The following is a 24,575-nucleotide window of genomic DNA, read 5'->3' on the forward strand; positions in this document are numbered from 1 at the left end:
TCTGTTTTAATCAGATAGGAAAGTATAACCTAGGGAGAGGTGGAACACTGATAGTGTTTTTCTAAGCCCCGATCTCCATCTGGTTTTAGGAAAAATGTAATATAATGTAACTCAGGAAATCTAATAATCAGTGAGATGAGAGTAAGAGTAACAGAGGCCAGCTAGCGGACATGAGTATAACACTTTCATTCCAAACCTGGGCCATGGGGTGAGCTAGGAGAAGACAGACACTGGAGGAGTGAAAGTGAAATAATACTAGAACACAGTCTCAGTCAAGGGTTTCCTTCCTTTTCTCTAGGAAAAGTGCTCCCTAATGCCCAGATTTATGTCATCAACTCCCCTACAGAAGATGAAAACAAAGACAGAGGGATTAAACTAATATTCTACAAACTGAATACAGGCCCAAGAGCTAGAACCCAGGGAATCATCTTAAAACAAACAAACAAAAAAACGTTTTGAGGAAATATATCTCAAAAGAAAGAAGAATAAATTGCCTAGAGTATTTTAAACTCAGAAAAGCTCAGGGAATAAATGACTTGTGGTTCTGAGCAATACCACATGTATAACATGTCCTCCAGAAATGGCAGTTTAGAGCAGTGGTCACTGTACTGCAGATTGCAACTGTCCCTGGAAGAAAAGCAAAATAATTTAATTAACCTTCTTGTATGAGGTATTTAAGCTTAATATTAGAAAAAAATCACTTGCATTATAATTATAAAGTAATTATGGGATTTGAGGCCCTCCACCCAGGATATATATTTTATGTGAGCAATTTTAAGCCTAAATATGAGATGTTTCCAACAAAATATTTTAATATAAAAATGATGTTCATGATACAAATACAGAGATTTGGGTTTTAACATGAACCCTTTATGGAAAGTTCAAATTCTTTATAGCCTTTGTGAAAGACAGTATTCAGCAAAAGGTTATGCTCTTTTGCCCATACTGGTTACTGGATTCTTGAATTTGGAGGAATCATTTTATATATATATATCTTTGTCACTGCCGGCTGTTATTTTGACAGATTAAACGGGAATTGAATAGACAATTTTATCTCACTAAATTGAAAGCGTTTTTTATTGGTTGTAAATGACATTGAGCTACACTTCTGCAAAGCACATAAGAGTGGTTTATGACTTCGAGGAAAAAGATTCCATTCGATGGGCTTGCTGAAAATTTGTCTTCAGTATAACAATTCCATTATATGTGAAAAAATATAACATTTAAAGAAACTAAAACAGAGATGAATTATTTTTATTTGTCCTTTGACAGCTATGGTAGAGATGTCGAGCACTCACACATATGTGTTTCTCCTCTCTTTTCAGGTTTCTGAAAGGATTCATTTTGTTATCTTTGCCCTAGGTATCACTGTGCAATTGTTTCTGGTCAAGGAATTGTGACTATGGGTCGCTTCCAGGCTAAAGCATTTAGTTGCTGGTATGAATTCCCCAGTACTCTTCTTCTCTTCTCTGACAGTCATGGAAAAAGGCATGTTCAAATGGTGAAATAACAGTTTGAAAGATCATGGATCAGCAAATTGCTACTTGGAGAACAGTTGCCTGAGAGGGTTACCCAGATGCATGGGGGACTTAGCATTAACAAGAAATAAACCTTTGTAATTTGAAGTCACTAAGATTTTAGCACCACCTAGAACGTAGTAACAAATACAACTTTACATGGCACTTTTTGTTTCATGATATTTCCACGTAGAGCCTAATGTAAAAGTGTTTGTGTTTTGATACGGTATTAAATTTAATTCGCCAAAGCTGGTTAGGAGCTGAGACAAAACTAAATAATAAAAGTGAACAACATGACCAAAGTTAGCAAAATCTGAGTCTCATCTTAATGCAACAATTTGGGATATAAAAACATGGTGCCAGAGGGTTATTTCTTCAAATATTGGGGTGGCAGCTATCTTTCTTAGTAAGGAATCTCCTACCCATATAAACAGAACTTTTGTGAGCAGTACACTTTACTATGTCAATATTCTATAACAGCCAGCAACTCTGATTTACAGGGTATTAGAGTTGGCAGAGGGATATGAAGAGACACCCTGAGGGTAATGTTTGGGTGTCTTATTTCTGGAGGGCAGGAAGTAACAAATACAGCCAAGGGAAACCCACTCCATGCCAGCAATCCTTGGGGACTTTTGTGGAATTCAATTTTTTATATTCATGTTTCTATTACTTTTATAGTGCATTTTAAAATAGAAAATTTTAAAAAATAAATTTTCCTTTCCTGAGAATGAAATATTTTTCAGAGAAGAGTTTTTATAGAGTTTTTCTTCATTTGGAAGCATTTGCACTTATGAGAACTATAGGGAACTTTGGGAAATTACAAAAGCCATATGAGAGAGGAATTTTGAATACCAAACTTGCTTGTTACTTTGGGTTATTCTGTCTGAAAAAAAACATATTTGGTTGACTCTCTTAATATCTTGTTGAAAACTTATTTGTTGGAAAGTTCTGAGGTAATGATATAACTGCAAAACCCTCATTAACATCATACCTGTATTCACACTGTCTTCTATTCTTGGTCTTATGTCTCTCCCCTTCATCAAGTCTTTTTAGGTGGGAATACAGACATTCTGAAATTGACTGCATAAAAGCAGGGACTATTTTTACCTTGTTTTATTTCTTTTTTCTTAAGTGTGTGTGTGTCTGTGTGTTTGTGCACTTGTGTGTGTTTATAAGTAGGATAGAGAAGAGGAAAAAACATTTTCAAAGTCATGTGTTGGGAAGGCAGAATAATGCCTCTCACAAAGGTGTCCACATCCTAAACCTTAGAAACTGTGAATATGTTATGCTACATGACAAAGGGAATTAAGGCTGCTCATGGAATTAAGCCTGTTAATCTATTGAACTTAAAATAGGAAAGATTATCCTGGATTTTCTGGATGGTCCTAAGGTATTCGCAAAGGTCTTCAAATGTAGAAAAGGGGGGCAGAAGAACGTCATTGTCACAGTGTTCTGATGTGAGAAAGACTGAACCCACCTGATGGCTCTGAAGGTAGAGGAAGGGGACCATAAGTCAAGGAATGTGAATGATCTTCAGAGGCTGAAAAAGGGCAAGGAAACGGATTCACAATTGGAGGCTCCAGAAAGGAATGTAGCCCCAATGCCACAATGACTGTAGCATAGTGAGATCCATGACAAATTTCTCTTTAATAGAAGTGAGATAATATATTTGTGTTTTTTTTTAACATCTTTATTGGAGTATAATTGCTTTAAAATGGTGTCTTAGTTTCTGCTGTAAAACAAAGTGAATCAGCCATATGTAAACATGTATCCCCATATCCCCTCCCTCTTGTGTCTCCCTCCCACCCTCCCTTTCCCACCCCTCTAGGAGGACACAAAGCACTGAGCTGATCTCCCTGTGCTATGCAGCTTCTTCCCACTAGCTATTGGTTTTACAGTTGATAGTGTATATATGTCCTTGCCACCCTGTCACTTCGTCTTAGTTTAGGCTTCTCCCTCCTCATGTCTTCAAGTCTATACTCTACATCTGCATGTTTACTCTTGTCCTTCCCCTAAGTTCTTCAGAACCATTTTACTTTTTTTTTTTTGAGATTCCATATATATGTGTCAGCATATGGTATTTGTTTTTCTCTTTCTGACTTACTTCACTCTCTATGACAGACTCTAGGTCCATTCACCTCAATACAAATAACTCAATTTAATTTATTTATATGGCTGAGTAATATTCCACTGTATATATGTGCCATATTTTCTTTATCCATTCATCTGTCAATGGACACTCAGGTTGCTTCCATGTTCTGGCTATTGTAAATATTGCTGCAATGAACATTGTGGAATATGACTCTTTTTGATATATTGTTTTCTCAGAGTATATGCCCAGTAGTGGGATTGCTGGGTCATATGGTAGTGCTACTTTTACTTTTTTAAGGAACTTCCATACTGTTCTCCATATTGGCTATATCAATTTACATTCCCACCAACAGTGCAAGAGGGTTCATTTTTCTCCACACCCTCTCCAGCATTTATTGTTTGTAGATTTTTTGATGATGGCCATTCTGACTGGTGTGAGGTGATACTTCATTGTAGTTTGATTTGAATTTCTCTAATGATTAGTGATGTTGAGCATCCTTTCATGTGTTTGTTGGCAATCTGCATGTCTTCTTTGGAGAAATGTCGATATAGGTCTTCTGCCTATTTTTGGATTGGGTTGTTTGTTTTTCTGATATTCAGCTGCATGAGCTGCTTGTATATTTTGGAGACTAATCCGTTGTCAGTTGCTTCAATTGCAAATATTTTCTCCCCTTCTGAGGGTTGTCTTTTTGTCTTCTTTATTGTTTCCTTCATGGTGTAAAAGTTCTTAAGTTTCATTAGGTCTCATTTCTTTATTTTTATTTTTATTTCCATTTCTCTAGGAGGTGGGTCAAAAAGGATCTTGCTGTAATTTATGTCATAGAGTGTTCTGCCTGTTTTCCTCCAGGAGTTTTATAGTGTCCAGTCTTACATTTAGGTCTTTAATCCATTTTGAGTTTACTTTTGTGTACAGTGTTAGGGAGTGTTCTAATTTCATTCTTTTACATGTAGCTGTCCAGTTTACCCAGCACCACTTATTGAAGAGGCTGTCTTTTCTCCATTGTATATTCTTGCTTCCTTTATCAAAGATAAGGTGACCATATGTGTGTGGGTTTATCTCTGGGCTTTCTATCCTGTTCCATTGATCTATATTTCTGTTTTGTGCCAGTATCATACTGTATTGATTATTGCAGCTTTGTAGTATAGTCTGAAGTCCAGAAGCCTGATTCCTCCAGCTCCATTTTCCTTTCTCAAGATTGCTTTGGCTATTTGGGGTCTTTAGTGTTTCCATACAAACTGTGAAATTTTTTGTTGTAGTTCTGTGAAAAATGCCAGTGGTAGTTTGATAGGGATTGCATTGGATTTGTAGATTGCTTTGGGTAGTATAGTAATTTTCACAATGTTGATTTTTCCAATCCAAGAACATGGTGTATCTCAACATCTGTTTGTATTGTCTTTAATTTCTTTCATCAGTGTCTTATAATTTTCTGCATACAGGTTTTTATCTACTCAGGTAGGTGTATTCTAGGACATTTTATTGATTTTTTTGCAGAGATAAATGAGAGTGTTTCCTTAATTTCTCTTTCAGATATTTCATCATTAGTGTATAGGAATGCAAGAGATTTTTGTGCATTACTTTTATATCCTGCTACTTTACTAAATTCATTGATTAGTCCTAGTAGTTTTCTGGTAGCATTTTTTAGGCTTCTCTATGTATAGTATCATGTAATCTGCAAAAAGTGACAGTTTTACTTCTTCTTTTCCAATTTGGATTCCTTTCATTTCTTTTTCTTCTCTGATTGATGTGGCTAAAACTTCCAAAACTATGTTGAATAATAGTGGTGAAAGTGGGCAACCTTGTCTTGTTCCTGATCTTAGCAGAAATGACTTCAGTTTTTCACCATGGAGAACAATATTGACTGTGGGTTTGTCATATATGGCCTTTATTATGTTGAGGTAAGTTCCATTTATGTCTACTTTCTGGAAGGTTTTTATCATACATGAGTGTTGAATTTTGTCAAAAGCTTTTTTTTTATCTATTGAGATGATTATATGGTTTTTCTCCTTTAATTTTTTATTATGGTATACCACATTGATTGATTTGCATATATTGAAGAATCCTTGCATTCCTGGGATAAACCCCACTTGACCATGGTGTATGATCGTTTTAATGTGCTGTTGGATTCTGTTTGCTAGTATTTTGTTGAGGATTTTTGCATCTATGTTCATCAGTGATATTAGCCTGTAGTTTTCTTTCTTTGTGACGTCTTTGTCTGGTTTTGCTATCAGGGTAATGGTGGTCTTGTAGAATGAGTTTGGGAGTGTTCCTCCCTCTGCAGTATTTTGGAAGAGTGTGAGAAACATAGGTGTTAGCTCTTCTCTAAAGGTTTGATAGAATTCTGTGAAGCCATCTGGTCCTGGGCTTTTGTTTGTTGGAAGATTTTTAATCACAGTTTCAATTTCAGTGCTTGTGATTGGTCGGTTTATTTTTCCTATTTCTTCCTGGTTCAGTCTTATAAGGTTGTGGTTTTCTAAGAATTGTCCATTTCTTCCAGGTTGTCCATTTTATTGGTATATATTTGCTTGCAGTAATCTCTCATGATCCTTTGTATTTCTACAGTGCCAGTTGTTACTTCTCCTTTTTCATTTCTAATTCTGTTGATCTGAGTCTTCGCCCTTTTTTATCCTGATGAGTTTGCCTAATGGTTTATGAACGTTTATCTTCTCAAAGAACTAGCTTTTAGTTTTATTGATCTTTGCTGTTGTTTCCTTCATTTCTTTTTCATTTATTTCTGATCTGATCTTTATGATTTATTTCCTTCTGCTAACTTTGGGTTTTTTTGTTCTTCTGTCTATAATTGCTTTAGGTATAAGGTTAGGTTGTTTATTTGAGATGTTTCTTGTTTCTTGAGGTAGGATTTTATTGCTATAAAGTTCCCTCTTAGAACTGCTTTTGCTGCATCCCATATGTTTTGGGTCATCAAGTTTTCATCGTTAGTTGTTTCTAGGTATTTTTGATTTCCTCTTTAATATCTTCAGTGATTTCTTGGTTATTTAGTAGCATATGGTTTAGCTTCCATGTGTTTGTGTTTTTTTACAGATTTTTTCCTGTAATTGATATCAAGTCTCATAGCATTGCGGTCAGAAAAGATATCTGATACAATATCAATTTTCTTAAATTTACTAAGGCTTGATTTGTGATGCAAGATATGATCTATCCTGGAGAACGTTCCATGAGCACTTGACAAGAATGTGTATTCTATTGTTTTTGGATGGAATGTCCTATAAATATCAATTAAGTCCATCATGTTTAATGTATCATTCAAAGCTTGTATATCCTTATATATTATCATTTTGGATGATCTGTCCATTGGTGAAAGTGGGGTGTTAAAGTCCCCTACTATTATTGTGTTACTGTTGATTTCTCCTTTTATTGCTGTCAGCATTTGCCTTATGTATTGAGGTGCTCCTATGTTGGGTGCATAAATATTTACAATTTTTATATCTTCTTCTTGGATTGATCCCTTCCTTGATCACTATGTAGTGTCCTTCTTTGTCTCTTGTAATAGTCTTTATTTTAAAGTCTGTTTTGTTTGCTATGAGAATTGCTACTCCAGCTTTCTTTTTTTTTTCCATTGGCATGGAATAGCTTTTTACATCCCCTTACTCTCAGTCTGTATGTGTCCCTAGGTCTGAAGTGGGTCTCTTGCAGCCAGCATATATACAGGTCTCGTTTTTGTATCCATTCAGCCAGTCTATGTCTTTTGGTTGAAGTACTGAATCCATTTACATTTAAGGTAATTATCAATATGTATATTCCTACTACCATTTTCCTAATTGTTTTGGGTTTGTTATTATAGATCTTTTCCTTTTCTTGTGTTTCCTGCCTAGAGAAGTTCCTTTAGCATTTGTTGTAAAGCTGGTTTGGTGGTGCTGATTTCTCTTAGCTTTTGCTTCTCTGTAAAGTTTTTAATTTCTCCATCGAATCTGAATGAGATCCTTGTTGGGTAGAGTTTTTCCCTTTCACCACTTTACAAATATCCTGCCACTCCCTTCTGGCTTGCAGAGTTTCTGCTGAAAGATCAGCTGTTAACCTTATCGGGATTTTCTTGTATGTCATTTGTTGCATTTTCCTGCTACTTTTAATATTTTTTCTTTGTATTTAATTTTTGATAGTTTGATTAATATGTGTCTTGGTATGTTTCTCCTTGGATTTATCCTGTATGGAACTGTCTGTGCTTCCTGGACTTGATTGATAACTTCCTTTCCCATATTAGGGAAGTTTTCAACTATAAACCTCAAATACTTTCCCAGTCCCTTTCTTTTTCTCTACTTCTTCTGGGACCTCTATAATTAGAATATTTATGTGTTTAGTGCTGTCCCAGAAGTCTGTGGGGCTGTCCTCAATTCTCTTCATTATTTTTTCTTTATTTTGATCTGTGGTAGTTATTTCCATTATTTTATCTTCCAGGTGACTTATCTGTTCTTCTGCCTCAGTTATTCTGCTATTGATTCTTTGTAGAGAATTTTTAGTTTCATTTATTGTGTGGTTCATCATGGTTTGTTTGCTCTCAGTTCTTCTAGGCCCTTGTTAAACGTTTCTTGTATTTTCTCCATTATATTTCCAATATTTTGGATCATCTTTGCTATCCTTACTCTGAAATACTTTTCAGGTAGACTGCCTATTTTCTCTTCATTTGTTTGTTCTGGTTAGCTCTTACCTCATTCTTTCATCTGCTGTGTATTTCTCTGTCTTCTCATTTTGCTTAACTTACTGTGTTTGTCGTCTCCTTTTTGCAGGCTGCAGATTCATAGTTTCCGTTGTTTTGGGTGTCTGCCCCCAGTTGGTAAGTTTGGTTCAGTGGGTTGTGTAGGCTTCCAGGTGCAGGGGACTGGTGCCTGTGTTTTGGTGGATGAGGATGGATCTTGTTTTTCTGATGGGCAAGGCCGCATCCTGTGGTGTGGTTTCAGGTGTCTGTGAACTTATTTTGATTTTAGGCAGCCTCTCTGCTAATGGGTGGTGCTGTGTTCCTGTCTTGTAGTTGTTTGGCATGGGGTGTACAGCACTGGAGCTTGCTGGTCATTGAGAGGAGCTGGCTGTTAGTGTTGAGATGGAGATCTCTGGGAGAGTTGTTGCCCATTGATACTACATGGGACTGGGAGGTCTTTGGTGGACCAGTGTCCTGAACTCAGCTCTCACACCTCAGACTGTAAGGCGTGACACCCAGCTGGAGGACTAAGACCCTGTCAGACACATGGCTGCTAGTTTTGGAGGGTCTCCTGCAGAAGCGGGGGTGGCTGTGGCCACCATGTGGACAAAGACATTGGCAACAGAAGTTCTGGGAAGTACTTCTTCCAAATGTTTGTTTTAAGCGGTATGTTTGCTGTAATTTGCTACAGCCATAATAGAAAACTAGTGTATCTGTTATGATGTATCAGAATAAAAAATCTGAAAGCCGCTATTTCTTAAGTCTTTGAGAAAGCACTGCAAGGGAGCACAGTAATCAACTGTTCTTAATTTCAACAAACACCCCACAAAAAAATTAAAAAGACTATAAACAGGTCTGAATAAAAGGACATGGGAATTTTATTGGAATGAGCCTCAATCTCCAGAATGTAAGGATTTGAGGAAACAAAATCTAATTCCTAAAACAAACAAACAAACAAACAAAAAATGTAGGAGAGGCTAAATGTCCCCTGTATTTGGGCTTGCTCAAATGCAATTTTGCCAGGAAACTGAGAAATAAACTAGGTTCTCTTGTGAAGTCCTTCTCTGCTCTCAAGTCTACGATTGAAAAATAAATCATAACAAGCCAGGCTCTTGAAAGGTCAAGTTCAGAGTTGGACTGGGTCACAAGCTGAGAGTGTTATTTAATACTGAGGAGATTGTAAACTTGCCAAACCAATCAGATTCTACTTTGATGTTATGCTTCTTGCTTTGCAGGTTCTGACTTATGGCAGTTTATATTTATTTTCACATATATTTTCTTTTATTCTCACTTATGAAGTTCTTGGAATTGGTACCTCTGCATCCAGATTAAGCAATACATTAATTCAAGCCAATCTTAAAGACTCTGCCATCACTTGGCTCCAATTTCAACTCCATTATTGTATAAAATTTCATGTTTACAACATACTAAATCTGTGTTAAGGAAAACAGCCTCAGTCACCAAGGCTCACAGGGCCTTCAAAATTTTCAAGAATGACAAATAGTCATGAAAACGAAATGCACATTTTAAAATTTATTTTGTGGAGTAGTAACATTTATCTAAGTGTAGATGGGAACTTTTTATACATCATAGGGGTCATTGCAGTGATTCCAAATACTTGGGAGGGACAATAAGACAGATTTTTTCAAGTTACTAAAACCGGGAGGGAAAGAAAATTAAACAAGGCAAAATATCCACTTCAGTCTTAAAACCTTATTAGAATAATAAAGACCACTAAAGAACTCTGAGGAAAGTTCTAACATGTGACAAGTGTTAAGTAATGATAAATAGGATTCTCTATGAAATTTAATTATTTAGTCTTTTGAGATTGAGTTCATTGCTAAATTAACTAGGTTAGATCATAAGAGGTTATTAAATACTTCATACTAATTTTCTTCAATGTATAATCTATTTAATTAACATTTGAAAAATCTGGATATTTGGTTTAACACTGATGAAAGATCAAAATCGTTTCAAAACTTTTCATAATTAAAATAATGTTCTGGTGTTAAAAAAGTGGGAATTTAGATACTTTGAGATTTTTTTCCTTCTTTTTTTAAAAACAGCTTTATTGGAGTGTAATTGCTTTACATTGTTTTGTTAGTTTCTGCTGTATAACAAAGTGAAGCAGCTATACATATACATATATACCCATATCCCCTCCCTCTTGTGTCTCCCTCCCTCCCTCCCTATCCCACCCCTCTAGGTGGACACAAAGCACTGAGCTGATCTCCCTGTGCTATGCAACTTCTTCCCACTAGCTACTGTTTTACATTTGGTAGTGTATATATGTCAATGTCACTCTCTCACTTCATCCCAGCTTACCCTTCCCGCTCCCCATATCCTTAAGTCCATTTTCTCCATCTGTGCCTTTATTCCTGTCCTTCCCCTAGGTTCTTCAGAACCTTTTATTTTTTAAGATTCCATACATATGTGTTAGCATACGGTATTTGTTTTTCTTTTTCTGACTTACTTCACTCTGTATGATAGACCCTAGGTCCATCCACCTCACTACAAGTAACGCAATTTCATTTCTTTTATGGCTGAGTAATGTTCCATTGTATATATATGCCACATCTTCTTTATCCATTCATCTGGCAATGGACACTTAGGTGGCTTCCATGTCCTGGCTATTGTAAATAGTGTTGCAATGAACATTGTGGTACATGACTCTTTTTCAGTTATTGTTTTCTCAGGGTATATGCCTGGGGGTGGGATTGCTGGGTCATATGGTAGTTCTATTTGTAGTTTTTTAAGGAACCTCCACACTTTTCTCCATAGTGGCTGTATCAATTTACATTCCCAGCAACAGTGCAAGAGGCTTCCCTTTTCTCCACACCCTCTCCAGCATTTATTGTTTGTAGATTTTTTGATGATGGCCATTCTGACTGATGTGAGGTGATACCTCACAGTAGTTTTGAATTGCATTTCTCTAATGATTAGTGATGATGAGCATCCTTTCCTGTGTTTATTGGCAATTTGTATATCTTCTTTGGAGAAATGTTGATTTAGGTCTTCTGCCCATTTTTGGATTGGGTTGTTAGTTTCTTTGATACTGAACTGCATGAGCTGCTTGTATATTTTTGAGATTATCCTTTGTCAGTTGCTTCATTGGCAAATATTTTCTCCCACTCTGAGGGTTGTCTTTTTGTTTTGTTTATGGCTTCCTTTGCTGTGCAAAAGCTTTTAAGTTTCATTAGGTCCCATTTGTTTATATTTGCTTCTATTTCCATTTCTCTAGGAGGGGTCTCAAAAAGGATCTTGCTGTGATTTATGTCATAGAGTGCTCTGCCTAATTTTTAATCACAATTTCAATTTCAATGCTCGTGATTGGTCAGTTTATATTTTCTATTTCTTTCTGGTTCAGTCTTGTAAGGTTGTGCTTATCTAAGAATTGGTCCATTTCTTCCAGGTTGTCCATTTTATTGACATACATATAGCTGCCTGTAGTAATATCTCATGATCCTTTGTATTTCTGCAGTTTCAGCTGTTACTTCTCCTTTTTCATCTCTAATTCTGTTGATCTGAGTCTTCTCCGTTTTTTTTTTCTTGATGAGTCTGCCTAATGGTTTATTAATTTTGTATATCTTCTCAAAAAACCAGCTTTTAGTTTTATTGATCTTTGCTGTTGTTTCCTTCATTTCTTTTTCATTTATTTCTGATCTGATCTTTATGATTTCTTTCCTTCTGCTAACTTTGGGTTTTTTTGTTCTTCTCTCTCTAATTTCTTTAGTTGTAAGGTTAGGTTGTTAATTTGAGATGTTTCTTGTTTCTTGAGGTAGGATTTTATTGCTATAAATTTCCCTCTTAGAACTGCTTTTGCTGCATCCCATAGGTTTTGGGTCATTGTGTTTTCATTATAATTTGTTTCTAGGTATTTTTGATTTCCTCTTTGATTTCTTCAGTGATCTCTTGATTATTTAGTAGCATATTGTTTAGTCTCCATGTGTTTGTATTTTTTACAGAAGATTTCCTGTAATTGATATCAAGTTTCATAACATTGTGGTCAGAAAAGATACCTGATACAATTTCAATTTTCTTAAATTAACCAAGGCTTGACTTGTGAGCCAAGATATGATCTATCCTGGAGAATGTTCCATGAGCACTTGAGAAGAAAGTGTATTCTGTTGTTTTTGGGTGGAATGTCCAATAAATATCAATTAAGTCCATCATGTTTAATATATCACTTAAAGCTTGTATATCCTTATTTATTTTCATTTTGGATGAACTGTCCATTGGTGAAAGGGGGTGTTAAAGTCCCCTACTATTATTGTGTTACAGTTGATTTCCCATTTTATGGCTGTTAGCATTTGCCTTATGTATTACGTTGCTCCTATGTTGGGTGCATAAATATTTGTAATTGTTATATCTTCTTCTTGGATTGATCCCTTGATCATTACATTGTGTCTTTCTTTGTCTCTTGTAATAGTCCTTATTTTAAAGTCTATTTTGTATGATATGAGAATTGCTACTCCAGCTTTCTTTTGATTTCCATTTGCATGGAATATCTTTTTCCATCCTCTCACTTTCAGTCTGTATGTGTCCCTAGGTCTGAAATGGGTCTCTTTTAGACAGCGTATATATGGGTCTTGTTTTTGTATCCATTCAATCAGTCTATGTCTTTTGGTTGGAGCATTCAATCCATTTACATTTAAGGTAATTATCGATATGTATGTTCCTATTACCATTGTCTTAATTGTTTTAGGTTTGTTATTGTAGGTCTTTTCCTTTTCTTGTGTTTCCTGCCTAGAGAAGTTCCTTTAGCATTTGCTGTAAAGCTGTCTGGTGGTGCTGAATTCTCTTAACTTTTGCTTGTCTGTAAAGGTTTTAATTTCTCTGTCGGATCTGAATGAGATCCTTGCTGGGTAGAGTAATCTTGGTGGTAGCTTTTTCCCTTTCATCATTTTAAATATGTCCTGCCACTCCTCTCTGGCTTGCAGAGTTTCTACTGAAAGATCAGCTGTTAACCTTATGGGGATTCCCTTGTTGGTTATTTGTTGCTTTTCCCTTGCTGCTTTCAATATTTTTTCTTTGTAGTTAATTTTTGATAGTTTGATTAATATGTGTCTTGGCATGTTTCTCCTTGGATTTATCCTGTATGGAACTCTCTGTGCTTCCTGGACTTGATTGACAATTTCCTTTCCCATATTAGGGAAGTTTTCAACTATAATCTTTTCAAATATTTTCTCAATCCGTTTCTTTTTCTCTTCCTCTTCTGGGACCCCTATAATTTAAATATTAGTGCTTTTATGTTGTCCCAGAGGTATTTGCAGCTGCCGTCAATTCTTTTCATTCTTTTTTCTTTATTCTGCTCTGCAGTAGTTATTTCCCCTCTTTTATCTTCCAGGTGACTTATCTGTTCTTCTGCCTCTGTTATTCTGCTATTGATTCCTTCTAGAGCATTTTTAATTTCATTTATTGTATTGTTCATCATTGTTTGTTTGCCCTTTAGTTCTTCTCTGTCCTTATTAAACTTTTCTTGTATTTTCTCCATTCTATTTCCAAGAATTTGGATCATCTTTACTATCACTACTCTGAATTATTTTTCATGTAGACTGCCTATTTCCTCTTCATTTGTTTCATCTGGTTTGTTTTTACTTTGTTCCTTCTTCTGTTGTGTATTTCTCTGTCTTCTCATTTTGCCTAACTTACTGTGCTTGTGGTCTCCTTTTCGCAGGCTGCAGGTTTGTAGTTTCCATTGTTTTTGGTGTCTGCCCCCAGTGGATAGTCTTTGTTCAGTAGGTTGTGTAGGCTTCCTGATGGAGGGTACTGGTGTCTGTGTTCTGGTGAATGAGGCTGGATCTTGTCTTTCTGGTGGGCAGGGCCGCAACCAGTGGTGTGTTTCTGGGTGTCTGTGAACTTATTTTGATTTTTGGCAGCCTCTTGCTAATGGGTGGTGTTGTTTTCCTGTCTTGCTTGTTGTTTGGCATAGGGTGTCCAGCACTGGAGCTTACTGTTTGTTGAGAGGAGTAGGGTAATTGCATTGAGATAGAGATCTCTGGGAGAGCCCTTGCTGATTGATATTACATGGGGCTGGGAGGTCTCTGGTGGTCCAATGTCCTGAACTCAGGTCTTTTTCCTCAGAGGTTCAGGTCTGGCAGCCAAATGGAGCACCAAGACCTTGTCAGCCACACATCTTTTGGGAAGTCTAAGGTCTTCTGCCAGCATTCAGTAGGTGTTCTGTAGTAGTTGTTCCACATGTAGTTGTATTTTTGATGTATTTGTGGGAGGAAGGTGATCTCCACGTCTTACTCTTCTGCCATTTTAAAGGTCTGTCCCACTCATCTGGTGAATGGCATTCAAAGAAGATTGCCTTTCAGTCCAAAAAGTATGCAGATTTTTTTCCTTCTTAACCAAGGTGAGGAGAGGCAGCTGTGAAAGGAGAAGTGGATGGAGAATCCAAAAATTTGAAATCTCATCATTATTTTTTCAGTAAGGAGCATTATATTGGGCTAACTATTCTACTTCCTGACCTCTGTTTCCATAAGTATAAAATGGAATATTGGCCTATATTTAGTCATTAAAAAGAAAAACCCAGAAGTCTTGTATGGGCAACTGAGATACATGAATAAACAGAGTAAATGCACAGAATTTATAATTTGATATCCCTTCCTGTATAACTATCATTTATCTGTTTGCTAGAAGTCATTACAGCATAAGTTTAAGGCAGTTTAATAATGGCAGTTATATGTCCTGTACCTACAAAAACTGACTTTCTATGATTTCACACTTTAAATCCCTATAATACAAAATCAGAATTTCTTTAAGTATTCTTTAAATATTTTAAGAGTATACAACTAATGAAGAATTTTAAGAAACAATTTTGACATGAAAAAAATCAAAATATTTTTAACAAATCAGAAGCCAGAGTTGCAAAAAATGCTTATATAAAATTGATTTATTGAGCTAATGTTTTAATGAACAGCACTACCAAACAAATTTTTCTAGTAAATTCTAGATATTTGCATGGATTTTTTAGTTTTTGAGACAAGGATTGAAGTAAAGTGAAAACACATTTTAAAAAATGTTGATCTGAATTAAAAAATTAAACATAAACCAAGCCATAATTAGACCTAGATGGTAGAAAGGAAAAGAGAATAGTTTTGAGTTCCCCAAATATTCAGTGTTCAAGGACTTGTTTGAAAATGTGTAACTTTGATTTTATCAAAACTTTTATTCTCATTCTCTCTCTTTCTCTTTCCCATCACCCCACAATTTCTCTTCATTTAGCTGTTCCATTAACCCTTTTAAAATACTTATTATCTTGTACTTCTCTTATATCACATATTCTCCTTTTTACACCTTATTTCCTTCTTATGTCCTCTTTTCTCCCTCATAGTCTCTCCTATCACCTCACTCCTCATTTTCCTCTTAGTTATTATTTACTTATATTTCTGGTCTGAGACACCACAAATAACTACCACTGACAGAGAATGACCCGTTTTGCTTCTCCTTGGTAAAGTCCTAAAGAATCTCAACAAGATACTCATGATTCATGCTACCCCACCCTTTTTTCTTTTTTTAACTTTTATTGGAGTATAGTTGATTTACAATGTTGTGTTAGTTTCAGGTGTACAGTAAAATAAATCACTTATACATATACATATATTCACTCTTTTTTTAAGATTCTTTGCAGCACTATTTACAATAGCCAAGACATGGAAGCATCCTAAATGTCCATCCACAGAGGAGTGGATAAAGAAGATGTTGCAAATATACTATCCCATTCTTGACAGCTCACTTGTTAATTACTATTGGTTATCCTGCTTCCAAGCCATCATCAAACCTTGATAACTTATACTGTAAGGGAATAATCCATTAGTCCCATTTTATATCCCAAGAGAGTGCTGTCCTAACCCCTGAGATGTTGTTGGGTCCTGCATATTAATGACTCTAGTGTTTATCTGGCTATAATTTTGGCTATTTCCCAATAATTAATAAACATGGACACTGGTTCAGAAATACACTTTTATTCTTTGGCTTCTTCTCCTAGTGACAACTAATATATTTCTTTTCAACTTCGGAAACTACCTGCTATAAATTCTTCAGTTTGCTTAATGTTGCCCTGTATTAGTCAAGACTTTTTCACTGAAAGTGAGAAATCCACTCAGGCAAGTAAAACCATATAAAAGGAAAAGTGTTGCCTCAAAAAAACAGGAGTTGAAAGGATGATTATCTTCAGGTTTAGTTAGATCTAGAGCATTGATGATGTAATCATGTTGTCTGCACTTTCTTTTTCTCCCTCTTAATTTCTGTTGCCTCCTTTCTCTGTTGGCCTAATTATCTACATCCCTGTCACATAGACTAGATTTCTGCATTATAATGATTCCAAGAAAATATTCTATAAACTTAAAATCCAAAAGTTATGCTTTTCTATCTCCAACAGAACTTTGAAGAGAGAAGGTCTCCCTTGGGCTTATGCCTATCTTTTATAAAGAAAAGAAACTATAGTACTCTGTACAGCCCAGTTTAAATAATATAAACACCCCAGTAGTTGTAGTGGTAAAACAGATGGAAGATTATGGTACAGTGTCTTGATTGAAATCCATATGGAAACTATATGAAATGGAGGAAATATTTCCTAAGGGAGATGGGAAAGAACTATGAACAGAAAACATTTATATTTAGAACAATCCGATCTTCAGACTTTTTCAAAATTATACAATTCTGGACAGTAGCCTTGTAAACTCAGAACAACTGAACTGTGACAGATATCAGAAGATTCCAGAAAACCAGTTAAATTCCAACAAATAGGAAAAGTAGGTATAGACTTCATAACTAATGTAACTAATCCTTCGGGAACGTGTCAAATTTTTAGTGTCTCTGTTAAATTAGACAGCAATCACTATATTTTTTCACGTCACATGTGGTTAAGAATAAGTTTACATGTATTAGTGGATCAAAAGTTGTGAGTTTTATGTTTCATTTTCCTGCCCAACATTCATTCCTCCTCTTCTAGTACTTAAATTCTCATTTGGGATACCATTTTTTTCAATTTTCGGTCTAAAATCTTAATCTTTAACATATCCTGCCCAAGGTGTCTCAGTTCACTGAAAATGAAATTTAAAGTCCTTAGAAATACCTATAAGACTTACAAAACCTTGCCCCAGTACCTCTCTGACCTCATGTTCTATCTAATCGACTTTCTCTACTCCAAGCCACACTGGCCCCTTCTTATAGTTCCTCAAACATGCTAAGCACATTCCCAACTCAGGGTTTTTGCATTTATTTTTTCCTCTTTCTGGGACACTCACCTCCCCATAACCATATAGCTTACTTCCTCACATAATTAATATATTTGCTCAACTGTCTCCTTTTCAGGGAGTACTGCATTAGTCTCTTTAAAAGAAACAAGTAGACAAAACCCTTTCTATCCCATTAGCAACTCTAATTTTCTTCATAGCACTTTTTACCACCCAACATGTTATATTTATGTTTGTTTATTTTCTCTTTACCCACTGACATAAGAGTTACTTGACAAGAAAGATTGATTTGTTCATTGTTATATTTCAGCACCCAGGACAGTACCTGACACATTGCTGTTGTACAACAAATATTTGTTAAGTAAATTCTTAAAGGGAGAAAGAATGAATGAATGGTCCCATCACCCTGATACAGATGTAAGCTCATGACCTAAGTGTATCTGATGATATCTGTCATATCATCACTCCTGGCCAAAATGATGGTTCAAGAATGACCATGAGACATATAAAACAAATGACATGTACTCACAATATATCTGCGTGTGATACTACAGGTAAAACAACACAAATCAAAACAATGAGACCCATGGAGAAGTCAGCCTGATCAATAATCCAACACAGACATGATGAGGAGCATAATGACCCAAATAACACTTCCCTTTTTTTTTCTTATGTCATTTGGAGCTGGTTTTCATTTTCCTGAAGTTGAAAGAATTCTGAAGTCCTTGATACATTTTTTTCTGAAAGAGATGTAGTGCCTGTACCACAAAGAGTAATTGATGAGCATGTCAATTTTTGATACTATAATTTGTTATAAATTTTATATATTTTGCCTATTTTGAAAAGAATATCATAGTACTCTTTTCAGTATATATGAATTCCAGTCATTTTTGCATGACTTACTTATTAAGATCATTTAATGATGGATTGATTGAGTTATTAGTAGTGACTTGAAAATATAAGGTGATATCACAATATGGCTGAATAAGACATCCTTGCTTATATTCCCCTCTCAACAACAGCAATCTGGCATCCATTCATGGACAAAGGTGCCTTTATAGGAGTTGTGGAGTCCAGCACCTTTTGGCAATGAACCCAGAAAGGATCTCTCCCACCCATGCACTGAGTAACTCAGTCTTGACTATTGGCCCTGCAGTGGATGGTAAACCAGCTCTAACCCCTCTTGGCCACAGTCTGGAAGCCCCAGGAGAACATTATCTTAAACAACCACCACAGATATGAGAACCTTTGTGGAAATCCAAATTTTCAGTGAAGAGGTTCTGGCACAATGTTGGAGGAAATAAAGATGAGTTTTCACACATGGGAGAAGGTAAAAGGCACAACTTTGGTTTACCCACATTGTACCTGTCGCTGGATAGCACAGCTCAGTGCCAAGAGACCCTCTTTGTTCATGATTTCTCTTGAGAGGGAAAGTGAGAATGTGTGAGTGTGTCCAGCTTCCCCAGCTGTGTGGGATGCTTCCAAAGAGGCTCATTTATCTCTCACACCATTCAGAGTAATGTGCTACATGACTGGGGAGCAGGAAGAAGCTGGGAGAGTGGCAGATAGGATTCTCAGAGAGCATTAACGAGACAAGGATCCTACTAATGGCATTGAAGATTCAATTAAGAAGTCCATCTATGAGCCACTTGGGATTCCTTGCATGCAGATCTGTCAACTGGCCCATGGGCACTCCCAATGCTCTGCATACCTCATCCATACCTTCACACCCCCACCTGTAGCTGGCTCTCTGTGGCTCCCAGTGGTGATGAGAGTGTGCTTTGGCAGATAGCAAGTGAGCATGCACAGAAAGCCAATCTGAATCTGCAGGTCAGGGAAAGACCACAGTTGAACATTACCCTACACTTGGAAAAGCAAAAGGGAGGCTGTCAGGACCCATCCTGGTATGTTGCCAGAATTCTACCACAGGAGGGAGCAAGATGCATGGGGCAGGCATATGTGTAGAAGGCCTGAGAAAGCCTCAGAATCTCTAGTAAGGCTGATAGAAGGTATTTCTCTCCCAAAGTCAGTTATTAAAGACTGGAAGAGGTGACTTCTATTTGAAATGTGAAGACAGCAAAGCAAAATTTGAAGCAACATGGAAAATCTAGAAAAAAATATAATACCAGCATGGGATGACACTAATCATCCAAAAGACATGGAGATCTGTGATATACCTGATAAATAATTCTAAATAGCTGTTTTGAGGAATCTCAATGAGCCATAAGAAAACACAGACAATTCAGTGAAATCAGATAAACAATACATTAAAAGATGAGAATTATAAAAAAGAGATAGAAATCATTAAAAAAAATCATACAGTTACTGTTATATCTATAAGAGACTCTGTGCAAGCCTCATGATAATGATAAAATAAAAACCTACAGTAGATACACAAAAAATAAAGAGTAGGGGGATTCCCTGGTGGTGCAGTGGTTGAGAATCTGCCTTCCAATGCAGGGGACACGGGTTCGAGCCCTGGTCTGGGAAGATCCCACATCCCGTGGAGCAACTAGGCCCGTGAGCCACAACTACTGAGCCTGAGCGTCTGGAGCTTGTGCTTTCATAAAGGAAAGCAGCAAGAGAGGAAGAAAGGACAAGGGAACTATCAAACAGCCAGAATTAATAAAATGACAGTTATAAGTCCTTACCTATCAATATTTACTCTAAATTTAGATGTCTTGAATTTTCTAATGAAAAGTCATAAAGTGGCTGAATGGATAAAAACAAACAAATGAACAATAACAATGACAGGACCCAATGATGTGTTGCCTAAAAGAGACCCACTTCAACTTTAAGGTCACATATAAGCTCAAGGTGAGGGGATGGAAATATATATTTCATGCAAGTGTAAACCAAAAGAGAGCAGGAGTAGCTATACATCCAAGAGATAAATAAACTTTAATTCAAAATCTGTAACAGGAGACAAAAGTCATTATATAATGATAAAAGGGTAAATTCATCAACAAGATGTAATAGTATATATATATACATATATATATATATATATACACATCCAACATCAGAGCTTCTAAATGTATTAAGGAAATACTGACAGATCTGAAGGGAGAAATAAACAACAACACAACAATATGGTAATTTTAGAGGACTTCAGTGCCCCACTTTCAACTATATATAGATCATCAAGACAGTAAATCAACTAAGAAACGTTAAGCTTGTACTATACTTTATACCAACTAGACCTAACAGACACATACAGAACATTCCATCCAACACTGGAAGAATACACATTATTCTCCAGTACACATGGAACATTCTCCAGGATAGATCATATGACATGTCACAAAACAAATCTTAGCAAGTAAAAGAAGACTGAGATCATACCAAATATGTTTTCTGACCACAATAATATGAAACTGGGAATGAATAACAGGAGGAACAGTGGAAAATTCACAAATATATGGAGTAACCAATGGGTAAAAAAAAGAATCAAAAAATAAACTTTTTTAAAAATCACGAAAAAAGTGAAAATAGAATCACAACATATCAAGACTTATGGGATGCAGCCAAAGCAGTTCTAAAAAGGAAGTTTATAGTGATAAATGCCTACAGTAAGAAAAAAGAAAGATCTCAAATAAACAACCTAACTTTACACCTCCAGTAACTCGGAAAAGAAGAAGAAATGAAAACCAAAGGCCAAAGTTAGCAGAAAGAAGGAAATAAAGATTAGAGCAGAAATAAATAAGAGGACCCCCCCCCAAAAAAAAAGAAATGAAAAGAAAAGAACCACAAAACTAAGAGCTGGGTTTTAAAAAGGTAAACAAAATTGGCAAACCTTTAGCTAGATGAAGGGAAAAAGAGAGAAGATTCAAGTAAATAAAATCAGAAATGAAAAAGAAGATATTACAATGGATACCACAGAAATATAAAGGCACATAAGAGACTGCTATGAACACTAACACATTGAATAATCTAGAAGAAATGAAAAAATTCCTAAAAAATACAACTTATCAAGATTAAATTATGAAGAAATAAAAAACATGAGCAGACCAATAATGTGCGGAGATTGAATTAATAATCAAAAACATCCCAACACAGAAAAGCCCAGGACCAGATTGGTTTCACTGGTGAATTCTACCAAACTTTTAAAGGAGAACTAATGCCAATAGTTTTTAAAACTCTTCCAAAAAACTTTAAGAGGGAGGAACACTTCCAAACTCTTTTTATTAGGCTAGCATTACCCTCATACCAAAGGCAGATGAGGACACTACAGGAAGAGAAAACTATCAGCCAATATCCCTGATGAAGATAGATGCAGAATTTCTCAACCACCTATTAGCATACTGAGTTCAACAGTACATGAAAAGGATCATACACCAAGATCAAGTGAGATTTATCCTTGGGATTCAAGGATGGTTAAACATATATAAATCAATAAAAATGATACACACATTAATAGAAAGAAAGATAAAAATCATGTGAAATTGTGATTGCAACTAATATAATGCTAAGTATAGACAATTCTAAAAACTCCACCAAAAAACAAAAAAAAAAAACTGTTAGAAGTAATCAATGAATTCAGCAAAGTTGCAGGATAAAAAATCAGGATAAAGAAATTAGTTGCATTTCTATACACTAGCAAAGAAATATCTGAAAAAGAAATTTAAAAAAATCCCATTCACAATAGCATTAAAACCAATAAAATACATAGAAATAAATTTAACTCAAGATGTAAAACATCTATACACTAAAAGCAATAGACTATGGTAAAATAAATTGAAGAAGACCCAAATAAATGAAAATAAATCCCCTGTTCAGGGATCAGAAGAATTAATATGGTTAAAATGTCCATACTACTCAAGGTCATATATAGATTCAATGCAATCCCTGTCAAAGTTCCAATGACATTTTTTACAGAAAACAAAATCCTATAATTTGCATGGAACCACAAAGACCCTGAATATCCAAAATAATAGCTGGAGGCAGCACCCTTCAAATTATATTACAAAGCTATAGTAATCAAAACAGTATGGTCCTGGCATAAACACTGACATATAGACCAATGAAACAAATTAGAAGCCCAAAAATAAACCCTCATATATATGGTTAACTAGTATTTGGCAAGATAATTAAGAATACTCAATGCAGAAATGATAGTCTCTTCAATAACTGATGTTGAAAAAACTGGATAATCATTTTCAGAAAAATGAAATTGGACCTTTATCTTACACCATTGAAAAAAAATAACTCCAAATGGATTAAAAACTAAACATAAGATCTGAAATTGAAAATCTCTTTAAAAAATAAGGAAAAACCTCTTTTAACTTGGTCTTGGCAACATGTTTTTGTATATGACATCAAAAGTACAAGCAACAAAAGTAAAAATCAATAAGTAGGACTACATCAAACTAAATATCTTCTGCATAGAGAAAGAAACAATCTTCAAAATGAAAAGGCAATTTACAGGATGGGAGACAATATTTTCAAACCATATATCTGAAAAAGGTTTAGTGCCCCAAATTATAAAGAATTAATGTAAATTAATAACAAAAATATTTGATTTAAAAATAGGCATAGGAAATAATTAGACATTATTCTAAAGCCAAATGGCCAAAAAATGCATGAAATTGTGCTCAACATCACTAACCATCAGGGAAATGCAAATCAAAACCATGAAGGGATAACACCCCACACCTGTTAGAATGACTAGCATCAAAAAGATAAGACATGGGCTCCTCTGGTGGCACAGTGGTTGAGAGTCTGCCTGCCGATCAGGAGACACGTGTTCGTGCTCCAGTCCGGGAGGATCCCACATGCCGCGGAGAGGCTGGGCCCGTGAGCCATGGCCACTGGGCCTGTGCGTCCAGAGCCTGTGCTCTGCAGCGGGAGAAGCCGCAGCAGTGAGAGGCTCACGTACCACAAAAAAAAAAAAAAAAAAAAAGAAGAAGAGACATGCTGGGGGGGAAGGGACAAATTGGGATTGACATATACACACTACTATATATAAAAAAGATTAATAAGAACCTATTGTATAGCACAAGGAACTCTATTCAATATTCTGTAATGACCTATAATGGAATAGAACCTAAAATAAGGTGATATATGTATATGTATAACTGACTCATTTTGCTGTACAGCAGAAACTTACACAACATTGTGAATCAACTATACTCCAATTAAAAAAAAACACTAGAGATAATAAGTGTTGGTGAAGATGTGGAGAAAAGGGAACTCTTGTGCACTGTCGGAGGGACTGTAAATTGGTGCATCCACTATAGAAAACAGTATGGAAGGTTCTTAGAAACATAAAAATAGAAGTACCGTATAATCCAGAAATCCCACTTCTTGTTATATAAAGAAAATGAAATACAATCTTGAAGAGATATCTGCAATTTCATATTCATTGCAGCATTATTCACAATAGCCAAGATATGCAAACTAAGTGTTCACCTATGGGTGAATGGATAAAGAATATATGACACATATGTAATATATATATATAATACGGAATGATTATATATATAATCATTATATATAATGAAATATTCAGCCACAAGAAAGAAGGAAATCTTGCCCTTTGTGACAACATGGATGAAACTTGAGCACATTATGCTAAGTGAAATAAGTCAGTCAGATAGAGAAAAAAGAATATTGTATGATGTCACTTATATGTGGAATCTAAAAAAGCAGAATTCATAGAAACAGAGGGTAGAATGGTGGTTTCCAGGCACTGGGAGTGGGGGAAATGGGGAGATATTAGTCAAAGGTACAAAGTTAAAAGATGAATAGGGCTTCCCTGGTGGCGCAGTGGTTGAGAGTCCGCCTGCCGATTCAGGGGACACGCGTTCGTGCCCCGGTCCGGGAAGATCCCACGTGCCGCGGAGCGGCTGGGCCCGTGAGCCGTGGCCGCTGAGCCTGCGCGTCCGGAGCCTGTTGCTCCGCAACGGGAGAGGCCACAACAGTGAGAGGCCCGCGTACCGCAAAAAAAAAAAAAAAAAAAAGATGAATAAGTGCTAAGGACCTAATGTACAGCATGGTGACTGTAGTTAATGATACCCTATTACATACTTTGAAAGTTACTAATAGAGCAATTCTGAAATGTTCTCAACACAAAAGAAATGGTTATTGTGGGAGATGATGGAGCAGTTAACTAA

This window comes from Phocoena phocoena, chromosome 7 (genome assembly GCF_963924675.1).
Source record: "Phocoena phocoena chromosome 7, mPhoPho1.1, whole genome shotgun sequence".
NCBI lineage: Eukaryota > Metazoa > Chordata > Mammalia > Artiodactyla > Phocoenidae > Phocoena > Phocoena phocoena.